This window comes from Carassius gibelio, chromosome B10, assembly GCF_023724105.1.
Source record: "Carassius gibelio isolate Cgi1373 ecotype wild population from Czech Republic chromosome B10, carGib1.2-hapl.c, whole genome shotgun sequence".
NCBI lineage: Eukaryota > Metazoa > Chordata > Actinopteri > Cypriniformes > Cyprinidae > Carassius > Carassius gibelio.
Window position 1 is genome coordinate 23,125,600 of NC_068405.1, and position 15,646 is coordinate 23,141,245.

Genomic DNA, 15,646 nt, shown 5'->3' on the forward strand with positions numbered 1-15,646 from the left:
ATAATATCTATCTGGAAATAAATGTAAAAATTAGAGATGTTCCGATACCCTTTTTCTCTTCCCGATACCGATTCCGATACCTGGGCTCAGGGTATCGGCCGATACCGAGTACTGATCCGATACCTGGGTGTGTATCTGTATATACAGCTGTATATACTACTAGCCCTGTGTAAATTGCTAGAATTCTTTTTATGGTGTGCTTCAGACAGATCCCTCAATAAAACATGAACAAATACATGGTGAACTACTGTATTTATTACAGTATTTTTATTATCTAACATGAATTTGACAGTATTATTTATTTTCATATGCAAAAAAGAACTTCAAATGCAGCCAAAAATCTAACACCGCAAACTAAAAAAGGTATTTAAGTTTTACAATATAACTGTATAAAAAAACTGCAACAAATAAGTCTAGGAATATAAAAAAAGATCTATTAATCAGATAATCTCTTTACAACAAAACAAGTAAAAAACAAGCAACCATCTAGGCATAATTATTATTATTATAGAGACGTATTATTATTACTGTAGGCTACAACAGTAGCTTTATATATTGTCAATTTACTCATGTAAACCAAACATTTATTTTAATGGGCTGCCATGAAGATCTTTGAGTGTCTGTGTTTATGATATGACAGTATTCTCAAATGAAACGGTAAATTCTCATGAAGTGACGGTTTATGCGTTCATGTCCTCATGACACACAGCAGAGACTACAAAACAGCGAGCTCTCGCGCATCTGTGCCAGTCACCCACAGAGATGTAGATTTTGCGGGAGTAATATTTAAATAGTATTTTGCAGTTTAATATTCACAGACACTAGTATATATTCGGCTACTGTCTGGAGCCCTGCGCTTTGACTTACACGGAAGCGACTGAACGCAGCTGCCGGTACTGAATATACTTGAGAGTCTGTAACTACCGGTACTACAGAGACATACTGCTAACCACTGATCTATAATATAGAAGCGGCTTCACTGTCTTTTGGCAGTTTAGAATGTGATGAGTGATCCAGTCATATATAGATCAGGGCTGCTAACGCGTTTTCATTTCTTCTTCGCTGCTCTAAACAGGGGTTGCTTGTGGCAACACAGCACAACTTCCTGTGTTTTCAATGCATTTTGAGCAGCGAAGAAGAACCGTGCAGCAGTTAGGCAAAGCTTGCGGTCATAACTAGGTATTTTTTAAGAAAATGGTATCGGATCGGTATATGGGTTCATGTACTCGCCGATGCCAGAATTTGTTGTGGTATCGGAGATATTTCCGATACTAGTATCGGAATCGGAACAACTCTAGTAAAAATATCAATGTCAATAAAAATGCATAATATACCTGACATGAAAGTGCAGTGTGAAGGATATGAATAACAAATGTAGCCTGTCATTTGTTTACATTGCAAAGGTGTTTTTGTTGTTTAGTAGCAGAATTATGCAGTTATTAGCCATGTCCACTGTATTTTTTGTTGGTTTTCATGAGACCCCCCTTGAAAAGACCAGGACCCCCCCATTGCCCCCCCAATCAAAATTGTCTGGAGCCGCCACTGCAGATACTTGAAAAATTCCCTTAAGTACAGTAACGAAGTAAAGCTACTCCGTTACTGTCCACCACTGAAAAATGCCTATCCATATACAGCTATGATTCGCGAACCCCAAACTGAGTCATGATTCGCGATCCCACTCCGAACTCCCGAAATGACTCAAATGATTCGCGAACCTGCTACGAACTCCCGAACTGATTCAAATGATTCTCGATCCCCAAACTGACTCAAATGATTCGCGAACCCTCTTTGAACTCCCGAAATGACTCAAATGATTCGCGAACCCGCTATGAACTCCCGAACTGATTCAAATGATTTGCGATCCCCAAACTGACTCAAATGATTTAAAATCTGAATTAAATTATGTTCATGCATTGTGTATAGCTATATATATATCGAAATGATAAAAACGTACACGTACAACTGTCTTGTCCATGTTCTCTCACTTGAAGACGTGATCGGCTCAGGATGCATTTTCAATGTGCACATTGAATTTTGCTACATTCGTTGCGGGACATTGAATGAAAATGCAATCGTAAGTGTCTTGACTGTGAGTGTAAATGCAATTAAGAAAATTAACTTTTGAATGATAATTTTGCCACAGTTTTTGCTCGAACAGGTTAAACACATTTAAACATTTCTGTAATACATTTTCATTTTAATTTTACAACTTATAAAGCATTAAAATTCATATTCATGTTACATATTAAAACTAGTGTATGAAATGGCATTATGTAATTTTATTTTCATTTTGCACCAAACGTTGCACAAATGTATTGGAAAATATAAATGTAAATACAGAAATGCATTGCCACTTTACATACTGCATTGTCATTTTGCATATTACATTCCAAATTGAATATTGCTATCCATATGCTTCCATATGATTCGCTGTCCCAAAGGCAGGTCATAATGTCTAAAGACATGTATTTTTGTGATAAATACTTGTGATAACAACTTAAAATAAAGAAAATAAAGATTTAGAGCCAGTAATTATTATTATTAGTAGTAGTAGTAGTAGTAGTAGTAGCAGTAGTATTTCTTTATTTGCTTATGTGTGTGAAAATTAGCTAGCAGGAAACAAAAGAAAATAGAGATTTAGAGCCAATACATTTTTGCTTAGCCTATGTGAAAATTAGCTAGCAGGCTTATTAAGTTATATTTTTCTACACTCCAAAATGTTGTTTACTACAACCATTATATCTTTTGGTGGAACTAAGACAGAAGATCTGTGGTAAAGTACAACTCAATACCATGTGAATGCAGATATCTCAGAATAAACCCATTTGCAGTGATACAAGACTGTCAGGGTTTATTTTGCTATAATGACTGGCTGATTTAACATAATCCTTTACATAGTCTGCAGTCTTTCTATGGTCTCTAACTCAAACCTTTATAAAAGCTTAGTTATTTGATGTCTGTTAGTAATGGTGGCATGGACAGCAATTTAAGCATTGTGTTTGAGCACATCCTGTCTGAGCACTTGCTTTAAGAGCTCTTCTTTGAGCTGAGAGCATTTTGGCCTTCATTAGTAGCCTTTCATCTGCCAGGTGAGAGATTCATGGCTGCAAAAACTGATCCTTTCTTTTTTTTAAATGAACAATTACTGTAATGTGCTTTCTAAATCTATGACAGTAAACAACATCTTGATTTCTGTGCTAGCTAATGTACAGTTTTGGTGTGGCCAGTGACTTTGTGCATGTGCATGACTTTTGGTGCCTTGATTTGTTTAGAATATATATTAGTTGAGAAAGCGAGCGTTTGAGAGGATCCATTGGTATTTTGATGAGACAAAAGATACTCAAAATATTTTTTTTTATCTCTCTAAATGATGCATGAATGTTTAGCTGTAATCATTTCCTAGTGCAAATAACCTCCTTTCACAAAACAATATCAAAATCTTTATTGTGTTTCTTAGGAACAGTATAAAGTTTTAATCAGAAATGTAGATCTTCTGAATTTGACCAGAAAACTAAAGAAAGCTACAGGCTGAATCATACATGAGTCGCAAAAATCAAAAAAAAAAAAAAAAATTCTGCATAAAAAATACCACTAAAGCATTTATTAATCTTGGTTAATTTCAATATTTTAGTTCATGTTAATGAATGCATTAACTAACATTATTTAATGGGACCTTATTGTAAAATGTTACCAATGTTTTTAATCTGATGTGAATGAAAACAGATGTTTTTCACATTATCTGAAGTAACAGTCATATTTTCACAACTCACGTTTTACATAGTTTTTTTGTAAACTGGAAATAATTTGAAAGACTTTTCGCTGGATAAATGATCAACACACACAACTGTATTTCTGTCATCGTTTCATTCACATCACATTAAATATGACGTCCACCCAGTTCAAGGTCCACTGCGGTTTAGTTCATACAAATATTAATATACTTGAAATGAATGTCAGTGATAGTACACATGTCTCTTCTGTAAACAAGTAAAGGAATAGCTCAGCCAAAAATAAATATTAGCTGAAAATGTACTCATCCTCAGGTCATCCAAGATGTAGATGAGTTTGTTTTTTCATCATAAAACAGATTTGGAGAAATGTAGCATTCCACCTCATTATTAAAGGTCCCCTTCTTCGTGATCCCATGTTTTAAACTTTAGTTAGTGTGTAATGTTGTTGTTAGAGTATAAATAATATCTGTAAAATTCTAAAGCTCAAAGTTCAATGCCAAGCGAGATATTTGAATGAACAGAATTCGCCTACAAAAAACGACCCGTTTGGACTACATCCCTCTAGGTCCTGCAGTAATGACGTCACTAAAACAGTTTTTTGACTAACCTTCGCACACATGAATTCACAATTGCGTGGTCTTGTTGCGCTCCGACGGAGAAGAAGGAAGAGCTGCGTTTGTGTTCGACACGTCGTTGAAACGCTGTTATTTTCATCTCGGAGTCCAATCATCTTTGTTTTTTTACACGCGAAACATGAACACATGTTATATTGCACAGTGTAAACACAATCAAAGCTTCAAAAAAGCATGAAAAACGGGACCTTTAAGACTTTAACTTCTCCAGTGATAAATTCATCTGATCTGAATCAGAAGAGAAATATGCATAGATTTAGCGAAAACAGTTCAAAACAAACGTGGGTGGATTTTGATTTTTGATTTTTTCATCTCAAATTCACTGTTTCACTGGAGGAAGTGTTTTGTATGGAGTTATAGTTTAGCTGGAAGCAACCGTTTGAAGTTAAAAACGTATTAACGATGGATTTCTTATAAACACACAGCTTTTCACTTCACTGTACATTATCTGATGGACTCGAGTGGTGTGGGTTACTTGTAGATTATTATGATGTTTTTATCAGCTGTTTGGACTCTCATTCTGACGGCACCCATTCACTACAGAGGATCCATTGGTGAGCAAGTGATGCAATGCTAAATTTCTCCAAATCTGTTCCCATAAACAAACTCTTTTACATCTTGGATGGCCTGAGGGTCAATACATTTTCAGAACATTTTAATATTTGGGGTAACTATTGCTTTAAATTCCCAGGCGAGTCTCTATTTATCTCAGACGCAGTTGGAAGACACCATTCCCCGTCCATCTTCTGTATATAATGTAGACTAGAATAATGACAAATGTTGCTAAAGTCGTTCCAAACACACCGCTGCTCAACCATCTCCTGCAAAACACAAAACAATCACAGTATTTCTCTAAATAACGACATTTTGATTTTGAGTTTTGGGTGAACTCTTCCTTCAACAATAAATCCACTTTTAGTGTCATTGAGGGCAACAGCTTGATATCTAAACTCTCCTTGTTTGACTTTCTATCTTTCATTTCTGCCTCAAAACAAAGCCGAACATGACATGCGAGCTTCATAAACAAAGGCGACCTCCGTGAAGCATCGCCCTGGTCTGTGATCTCTCTCTCTCGGAGGGTAAACAGCCGGCTGTGGGTGGACGAGGCTTGTGTATAAACCATGAGACAGCAGCAGGTGTTGTCCACAGAAGGGCCGCTTTGAGATGGGCCGACATCACGGGTCATGAGGTTATTTTGGGGTGCTTTTGAGTTTTAAACCTCATCAGTATTTGAATAAACACCACCGACATGTCTAAACACAGATGCCACACTCTCTGACTGTAATTATCTGGCCCTGTGATTAGAGTATACCATTCAAAGCTGCTTTCCAGGCAGGCAGATGAAACCACTTTAGGGAGATTTCTGACGATTAATCGTGAACTATCTTTGAAAAGATCCAGTTGGGTCTCTCAAGTGACTCTTTCCTGTTTAGATGAACGGGAATAGCCCGTAACTCTTCCCTAAACATTTACAGAAAGCCTATGACTAAGCAATATTTTGTTTACAGCCCACAGAGCGACTTCTATCTAAGCATGCTTTGATGCAAACTACAGTCTTTAAATAAATAGGAGAGATTACAAACACTGTGACGCAGACGATGACACTTTTCCAGGTGTGAAATGCAGAAACCGTGATCTCTACGGGGGAATCTGTGTGACGCATTCACTTTGATTATTTCCTCCATCTTTAAAGAGGATAAACTCTGACTGCCAGTTAATCCACTTCAGGAAAACAGAACCTTGTTGACACTGTGTTTAAGAATACATTTTATCAAAAAATGTTTTCGGTGTTAGAAATCAATAAAACGAGCAAGTGGTCCGATTCATTTAAGTGAATCAGTTCAGATGAGTCATCTCAATGAACAGGTTCAGTTGATATACTTGGAATAGAATACCAGCTTTAATATAGCATAGTATATAGTATTGTATATGTCAACTATTTGTACACAAAACAGGAAGGAATAGTTGCATGACCTTACCACATTTGCCACAGTGTTTGCTCTGTTGTGTATTGCACATTTAGGCAAATGCAGAAGGTCATATAGGGATTCCATGCATACAGACTATTTGCATACTGTACACAGTACACATACTGCATGGAAAACTGTATCCCACAATGCACTGCGATTTACTTCTTGCATTTCCAAAAACTGAGAGTAAGCTGGTTTTTATTTATTTATTTAATTGTTAGTTTGTTTATTTATTTGGTCTACTGATAATTTATTTTGAATACAAATTTGGATAATATATGGTTTTATTTACAAGAACTAATTGCTGAATTAAATTGCATTGGATAGTATTTTATACACTGTTTCCAAAAAAAAAAAAAAAAAAAACAGTATTACCCTTAGTGGATTTCTGAGAAAAGCATCATAACATAACATCCCTCTTAATCTAGTTAAATCAAAATGTAGTTGCATTAAACTATCTTCAGTCTGTTTTGGTGTCTTGTGTACTGATGCCCTCTAGTGGTTTTCTAGGGAACTCCTGACACAAGACAGTACTCGAGACTTATTTCTGTAATGACAGCAGATATGAATATTGACAAACCTGAACCGGAAGGAGACTTACATGCTGATGTAACTGGCAGAGCTCTGAGTATCTGACATCAGGACCAGAGGCGGTGCAGAGACAGGGCCTGGGAGGAAAAACACCTTCATCAAATAGGTTTTATTGATAAATGCATCAGATATATAATGCATTTAGATATACATCATAATCCATTACATATTTTCATAAATAGCTTTTACCAAAGTTACAAACATAAATGTGCATTATATACACTATAGTCATCTAATCCTAGTTATCAACAAAATATAAATAAATTTATATATTTATGTTCATGCCATATTCAGCCTGGTAGGCCATATTATATTTGTATATGTTCTTGTACATAATTATATTTAATTATTCCGTAGTTATATTATTTAAATAAATTGTATATTCTTTTTATTATATATTATAATTTAGAAAAATATGATACATGTAAAAACATTTATATTTGATAATTTTTATAAAGCATTACACAGTACAATATAATATAATATACAATATAAAGTAATAATAATCTATAGTATATAGTAATAATAATAGTAATAATCTAATCCAGTCATATAAATATATTGTTTATGATCATATTGAATTATGTTATTACACAATACACATTTTATATTATAATTTAGAAAAAAAAAAACGAATTAATTTTATTTTATAAAGTATTATAAAAGTACTTCTAAACCATTAAATCATCTCATAAATACAGTAGGCTACATAGAAATTCACCTTACATATAGTCAAATAATCCCAATTACTGACAAATTATATAAATAAATATATTTGTGCATACACTTGTGTATATAATTATATATTTAATTATTATATATTGTTATATTATATAAACAAATAATGTTACATATTACAATTTACATATATATAATTTTATGAAGCATTATAAAAGTATTTAGGCTTTTAGATATAACAATTTCTATTTTAATATTAGGATGCTTTAGAGCATTTGTGAGATTTCAAGACTATAACTATACAGTGCTTATCATAAAACAAAATTACCCATAACAAAACTTATGTTCTTGGAGCACAAGAGTCCCTGCGATTGTTCAAAACAAGTGCATAAGAAGTAGTGTTTGCCATTGTCTGTCATATTTTCCAGCTGGAGCGATCCAGACCTGAAAAAAAAGCACTTATTGAAGATCTTGAAACACTTTTCACAGCCTCTGTCAAAGACTGAACTGTACATGGAGGTTTAACCATGGTAAAAGGTGTATCTGGATCTCCTGTCTTCCTTCGGTTGAGACGAGCAGAGCACATTGGGTTGTCTGTTTGCTCCCGCTGTTCCAGTCAACCAGCAGAGTCGAGTTCTTACTGACAGACACCGACAAACTGACGTTACCTGCTGAAGACGCAAACACACACTGATATATTGACAACCTGTCTCTAAACGAGTCCCATCTCACAACACTTACCCACACAGCTCTCGCTCCGTAAAGAACAAGAGAACTCTAGAAGCAAAAAGGCGACAATAAATGATGACAAAGTCGTCATCTCTTCCCTGTGTTTGTCAGCGACTTCATCCCTGTCGTGTGTACCTGCAAATGGGGCATATTGACAGAGCAATATACCGCAGAGACCCTTGCACACTCTCTCTAGGGCACTTACCAGGCAGAAATAGAGCCGGTAAGCACTTGTGAGGGGATGGAGAATTATCTGGAGAGCTTTCTAGAAGATCTCTCCTTCTGTGAAGTGCAGAGCGTTTTCTGTAATACTGTACAACGAGCTTCTAAAATGCTCATTCTCAGGCCTTGCTGAGATTTTCCAAGAGAGGCTCATGTTTTTATAACAGCTTTTTATTTTGCTAGTTAGTGGTGGTTGATTATTATTCTAGACATTACAGTAAGTGTTACACTTTAACTGAATGGAACTGTATTAATGTATAGACTTTGATGTGAATTTCTTGGACTTGGGTTAACAGACATCAATAATCAACACATATTTCACAAGAAAAACATTTTCTTCAGAAACTATATAAATCTAATAATTAAAAAAAGAATGTGTAGTAAGTGTGCATTTGATCTGACAAGGAATAAAAAGTGCAGTGCATTCTGGGATTGCTGCATTAATTGTGGGTATGGAAAGTCTCTGTCCTGTCTGTGTAATGAGATCTGCTGACACCATGGAGATCACTGACTGAGAGGAGCCACTGTTTAACCTGCAGCTGCTCCCATGAGACGCATCTGCAGCTTTTTATTTCAGATTTCTCTGTGTGCATGTGTGAATGAGTGTTTCCTGCAGGTCTGGGGCTCTTTAACTTGATTCACAATGAGGGAACACCACAGCACATCATTTTCTTTTCAAACAATCAGTTTATATAACAGCGATAAAGAACATAAATGTTTTATTCGTGGAACTGTGACGTGAAGAGCTGCCAGATGTATAAAACTAGAAATAGGAACATTTAAAAAAAATATATATATATATATACCTAAACCATTTTTGAAAATAAATTAATAAAGCCCCATAAGAGCATAACCTTCATATTAGTTCAAATTATATTCTAATTCATTGCTTAAAATTGGAATAAGCATAAATGAATAACCTTGGTTTATTTATTTATAAATCAATACACTATTTAATCATATCGACATCATATTTGGATATTAAATCATAGTTAATAACAAATTATAATATCTAATAATCAATCTTATTTTGTTACAATTTATAAATGTATTATTTCAAGTGAAATTATTGTAGTTATATTTAACAATAATAAATATATTACATATTTAATCATTCTCTCTCTCTCTCTCTCTCTCTCTCTCTCTCTCTCTCTCATATATATATATATATATATATATATATATATATATATATATATATATATATATATATATATATATTTATATATGTTAATTAATTTTAGATAATTTTAAAATAATATTTAAATTTAATGTCATCTCATTTTGGTTTTGCTTAATTAAAATATCAAGATCATGCTGTGCAGCATTAAATTTTGGCCAAAAAGCTAACTAATAAAATCTATGTATGATTAAAATATAATTTAAGAATTATAAATAAAATAAAATAATAATATAATAATAATAAATATATATATAAAAAATACAATGCAAATGTTCTCCACCAGCTGGCGCTCTTGCTGTACACATGCTAGTCATCCCATAAAATAATTTTACAGTTTCATTTAATTCAGTATTCATATCTAATCATATTACACTTTTACATATATCTATTTATCAATGAATACACAAAATATGTAGATAATTCAGAAAAATAGAAAACTATGCATGCAAATATAGAGCAAAGAATATGAACAGAAAAAGATCAACAAAAATGAACTAACAAAAGTGCTTTTTAAACTATATACAGTAAATATGAATAACTATAATACACTTTTGATCTTAAATAAAATGTATTATTACATGTACTATTATATCAAGTAAGTGTAGATATGAATGTAAACCTGATGAAATATAAACAGGATCTATAAACATGATGCCTCCTCATTGTTATCCAGAATAGTGACAGGATAACCAGCACACAGAAAAACACAAACCGGATGGTGATGTTAAACCAGTCAGCATGAACACTTCCTGTCTACAGCGAGCGGCTGCGCAGGAATAGCACAGAATGTGTCTCTGAATCGCACCAGTCCTATCAGTGCAACCGTGTCCGGGAAAGGCCAGAAGATTTGTTTCCACAGACCTTGTGTTACTGCGATGCGGCGTAATATTCAAACATGAGCTACAGGAGCCATTAATGACTTTATAGGACTGTCAGAGTCCGTGTATCTCCTCTAGAGAGGGTCGGAGAGGCCAAACAGGTGTGTGTACATGTGTGTGTATGTGTGTGTGTGTGTGATGATTGAAAACTACAGAGCAGCAGAAAGCTGAGGGAATAGAAATTATAATTAAAGTCAACGGGGGATGACAGGCCTTAAGCTCGCCGGAGTTAAAGGTCTTATTGGAGCTGGCTAACCGGAATCATAATAATTCGCAAATCCACCTCACTATGGATTCTTCTACCGTCTGAGACGAGCCCTAATGAATAATGGAGGAGATCACCAGCACCATCTCTCTCTCTCTCTTACACACACTCTCTCTGCCAACATGCTGCATTCATACATTATACAAAAATACCAGCAGTCAACGTCTAACAAAACTATAGACTGATGAAGATCACGTGCAAAACCATAAAAGCCACTTCATAAACGAGCAAAATTCAACTCTGTATCTAGTTACTCTGTGGTTTCTTTGTGTAAACAGCTTAGAGATTGGATTCATGCAAAAAAAAAAAAAAACATCATGCATATTATATTAACATTATTTCATTAGAGGTTCTCACTTTACTAACCAGCCTGGGGTTGTTAGCTGGTCTCCCATATAGCTAAAATATCCTGTTACATTTATAGTAAAAACATTTTTTTTTGGTTGTACAGGATGCTTGTGTATTTTACAAGTTATATTTTATTATTAGGCCTATATATATATATATATATATATATATATATATATATATATATATATATATATATATATATATATATATATATATATATTTTTTTTTTTTTTTTTTTTTTTTGTTGTACAGTAAAATACACTGATAAGAACCATAATAATACAGGTGGCACAATAATTTTGCAAGTTTCTACTTAGAAAAAAAAGGTAAAAAAAATAAATTGACTGTTTTTCTTACTATTACATAATGTTAAACTATTCAGTTTTTCACTGTGTAACACAGAGACCAAACAATATTAGGGTTTCACACGGCACTAGAATACTGCAATAATCATTCACTAGAGAAACTGTAGCACAGATCACCCTAATGTACATTACTTATGACAAAAATAAGAAGAAACAAAGTTATTTACACAAAATATACATCATGTATCTTGCAGGGACTTCTGGGAATGCCCTTTTACTGTTTTCACCATAAATTATAATGGTAATTATGAACCATGTATAGTTTTATATTTATTTTTTTACCATATATGGCAAAGTAACTCTTAGGTAACATGTTTCCCCAACATTTGTTTTTACAGTGTTCTCTATTCTGATGCTTTTTCAACTATAGCCATTATGCAACCACACACACCACCCTAGCAACACCCTAGAAACTGCATCCCAACATCCAACCCCCCTCAATAGCATCGAGTTATGAATGAGCAGACACGGCTCATATTTTCTTCATAAAATGCTAAACCAGTTCTTTGATATTCAAGGCTCATCAGCCTGATCCAAACCTGTCGTCCTGTAAGATTCTCGGCTGCTGTCTGGATAACTAACGGACGAGGTCAGACATGTTTGACATTCACAGCAGAGCGGCCGAAACTAAATTAGATCACATTAGCTGAGATTTCTACTACAGCCAATTTAGCAAAGTTTCACAGAGATTGCTAATGCAAATATACCCCCTCGACCCCCGCCATCCAGAAGAGCTGAAGATTAAACTGTCGCTTAATCACCGTCCACACACTGACCCCGCTAATATTCCACGCACATATTAAAAGTTGGGCTGATTGCTTTGTGAAGGAGGAGAAAGGTTTGTTTGCACTGCAGCTGCTTCTTGTAACTCTTTCATAACTCAGGCTTAGTTTTCCTGCTTCATCGTTAGAAATGTAAAGAGCCTTGCACAGGTAGGCCTGCGTTTTATTTTATTTGTTGATTGAGCGACCGTCAGTGGAGAGAAAGTGGCACGTTAACAGTGTTTTGCGTAGTTACGACACGCTGACTTCTTCAGCCAGATAATTTGTGCAATCACGAGCGGCTCTGATTTTCTCCTTACCACTGATTAAAAGTAACAGCCAATGCAATATGCTGATGCCAGCAGTTCTTAACAATCGCATTAGCATTGCCATTACCCAGAGTAGAATGAATCACACACACACACACACACAAACGTAAAGGCTATTTTTTTAATCTCATTGCATATAAATACTAATTCAGCACTTATGCCCTGTATGGAGAACAGGGGACGGGACACAGAACCCAGATCATTTATAATTCAGATCAGCAGGTATTATTCAACTGTATTTGTTAAAACCCTATTTTAACATTTTTAGACAAAAATCAAACTCTAATATGAGCAAATGATGCTTGTGTTAGCAAACCACACCCCTTTTTTTCAAGTCAAAGTTTGGAATGTGATTCATCTCGGCTGTTTGATTGGTTCTTGGTTTATAATGCTTTAAAGAATTTGTTCTGTATATGCACACACACGTATATATCCACAAGGGTTAAATTGGGATTTGTTATTTGTAGGCTTTGGAGACATGTGTATGCAAAGCCTACAAAATCATATTAATATGATAAGCTGTAAAATATAACAAGTTAAGAAAGCCCCCTGCTATTAACACTAAAACATTGATCAGAATCATTCTAGATGCTGGCAGTGTGCAAAGCTACATCTGATGACAATAAAATCTTTCTGTAGGCCTGTGCCGTCTCATTAGTGTAGGTATCACATAAAGGAATGATATCACCATTTAATGAGATAATATAAATACGAAATATTAAGTGTAAAACAAAGTCTTTTTATTAGGATGATTACACTGGAATTAAGTAACCTCATTAATACTTCATCTTTCATTTCAAATTCTTACATTTGAGCTATAAATTAAATTACAATAATATGATTGTTGTTATCTATACATTATCAAATTAAATTATTTGCATGCACACACACGCATGCACACACACACACACACACACAAATACTACTGCAATCTTATTGAGATTGTTTAATGTTTTACAATTTTTTCACCAGTACAGTACAAGTGTCTAATGAATGAGTCATTGAGTCATTCATTCAAACGATTCGTTCAAGCGGCTGATACAATAGATGTTTATGCATCGGCTGAAACTTTGACTCAATCGATTTGTTCAAAACACTGAATCATTCAGCAATGAATCACCTGGTTGCTGTGAGATGGGCTGCCATTCTGCTGTCTTTCTTAGAAATTATTTTCACTGCTGAAATAATGCAGGGTAACTTACCCTAAACATGTAGGGTAAGTGACCTAATATTATTGTACTTACTTACTGAACTGCTTTTTGAACTATTAAACAGTCGTTATGCTGAAAACGTTGGGTGATGATGTTGCTTAACTAACTGTATCATTAAAAATAAAAACTTAATATTTTGAATTTTGGAAAAAGTCATTGAAAAAAAATACTTCAAGGATCAAGGCTGTTGAAAAAGTGTGTAATTTTGGTGCCCCTAGTGTCCTAGTAAAATGGAATTGCAACAAAAAATGATTGTTATCAAAAAGGTTTCCAGACAAACATTTTAACATGAAATCACCTTTAAGCTCAGAAAATACTCTCTCAGATTTAGGCCTTTATCCCGATGTTGTGAATGTAGAAGCATGACCAACAGCCTTCAGATTGGTTCAGAGATCAGAGGGATGTCATGGTTTTGGTGAGCTTGTGAACTCTGCGCTCTACCTGCAAGATTAAAACATGCCATTGTTACACATTCCAGAAAGAAGCACCTGAAGAGAGAAGAGGGGAGATGAGTCGACTGGAATCTATTTCCATAATTCTGCCGTGCCTGTCTGCCGCTAAGACCTCAGGTGGTTCATCGGTTGCCCCAGCCAGACCCTATCAATGCGAGGGGCGATCTCATCCTTTCTGCATCTTTTCTCATCACAGCTTGATTAAATGGGCTTCAAATATGCCTCCGGAATAACAAATGTGCAATTCCCTCAGCGCTCGCTCACAGTCCTGCCCGTGAAATGCACACACACACACGTGCAATTCATAAAGGAGCTTTTTCTCATGACCATTCTACAGTCCTAACACACATGCGTTTCTTTTTTGATATTAGATTTCAACATTTTGTTGAAGCCAATAAAAATGCCATGTTTTATTTCATTAGCAGTATTTGCCAAGTTACGCATCACTATCACTATCACTCATGCTGTTAGAGAATTCAACAAAGCTCTAAACTTAAATAATAGACTTTGGCACGTAATGCATTCTGCAACAGTAAACAATCACAAAACACCCGAACAAAACACCCTAACAGTCACATAAAAACAGGCTAAAAATAAAACAGGCAGAAAATAGAAATATTTTATTTTTATTGATATTTTACTATAAATGTATTTACTTTGTATACACACGTGTGTTGATTGTTCATTATTTCATTATAAATTACGTTACTATTAAATAAAATATTATTTATAATTTATTATGGACAAACAAGATGCACATTTACTTATCATTTTGTATATAAATTACATAAATTTAAAATTTTATTGTACTTTTTTTCCCATTATACATATACATATATATACATATATATATATATACATATATATACATATACATATACATGTGTATATATATATATATATATATATATATATATATATATATATATATATATATATATATATATATATATATATATATATTATTGTACATTTTTCAAAATGTTGGAATAATAATAATAATTATTATTATTATTAATTATTAACATTTGATTAGAAATTCATTTTACAAACTGTTCAGTCAAGCCAAAAGTGCTTGTGTACTATAATGTGCAAATGATGTGCAGTTGCAACCTACAGTTTTGTTTTTGAGAAACACGTTCGAAAATGTGTAGGATTATTAAAATAAATGTATGAAGCTTTTTTTATTATTAATTTTTTTATCCATGACACATCTGTGAGGTGTATGGTGCATTTAATTCACTTTTAATACACTGGCCATCTGTGCGGCAATGACAGCGCTGTACACCAATCACTGC

General features: G+C 34.1%; 1 long non-coding RNA gene across 2 annotated transcripts in view; it reads right to left on the minus strand.

The window, feature by feature from the left end:
* Positions 1-3,427: 3,427 nt before the first annotated feature.
* Positions 3,428-15,646, minus strand: part of LOC127965949 (uncharacterized) — a 30,815-nt gene continuing 18,596 nt past the window's right edge. Inside the window, exons 7-10 of one of the 2 annotated variants that reach the window (XR_008155515.1) lie at positions 8,129-8,270; positions 7,931-8,046; positions 6,935-7,001; positions 3,428-5,184 (exon numbers count right to left, since the gene is read on the minus strand). This is a non-coding gene — a long non-coding RNA (uncharacterized LOC127965949). Of the gene's footprint in view, positions 5,185-6,934; positions 7,002-7,930; positions 8,047-8,128; positions 8,274-15,646 lie in introns of both variants that reach the window. The other variant, XR_008155514.1, reaches the window with a different exon arrangement.